We start from the raw sequence: 209 nt of genomic DNA, 5'->3' as shown, positions 1-209 counted from the left end.
ATAAACAATTAAGATCATCCTCAAATTTTCTTGGTAACCAATCACAAAACTCAAACACAAATATGTTCCAAATTTGATTTTCCGCTTCTCTTTATTTGTTTCCCTCTTGAACAGTAAAACCTAGATTTGATCCCTCACCAATATTTCTCTCTCTCTCTCTCTCTCTCTCTCTCTCTCTCTCTCTCTCTCTCTCTCTCTCTCTCTCTCTC

The sequence above is a fragment of the Quercus suber genome, unplaced genomic scaffold (assembly GCF_002906115.3).
Source record: "Quercus suber isolate HL8 unplaced genomic scaffold, Cork oak 2.0 scaffold_339, whole genome shotgun sequence".
Lineage (NCBI taxonomy): Eukaryota > Viridiplantae > Streptophyta > Magnoliopsida > Fagales > Fagaceae > Quercus > Quercus suber.
The sequence above is the reverse complement of the archived record's forward strand: the minus strand, read 5'-3'. Positions refer to the sequence as shown.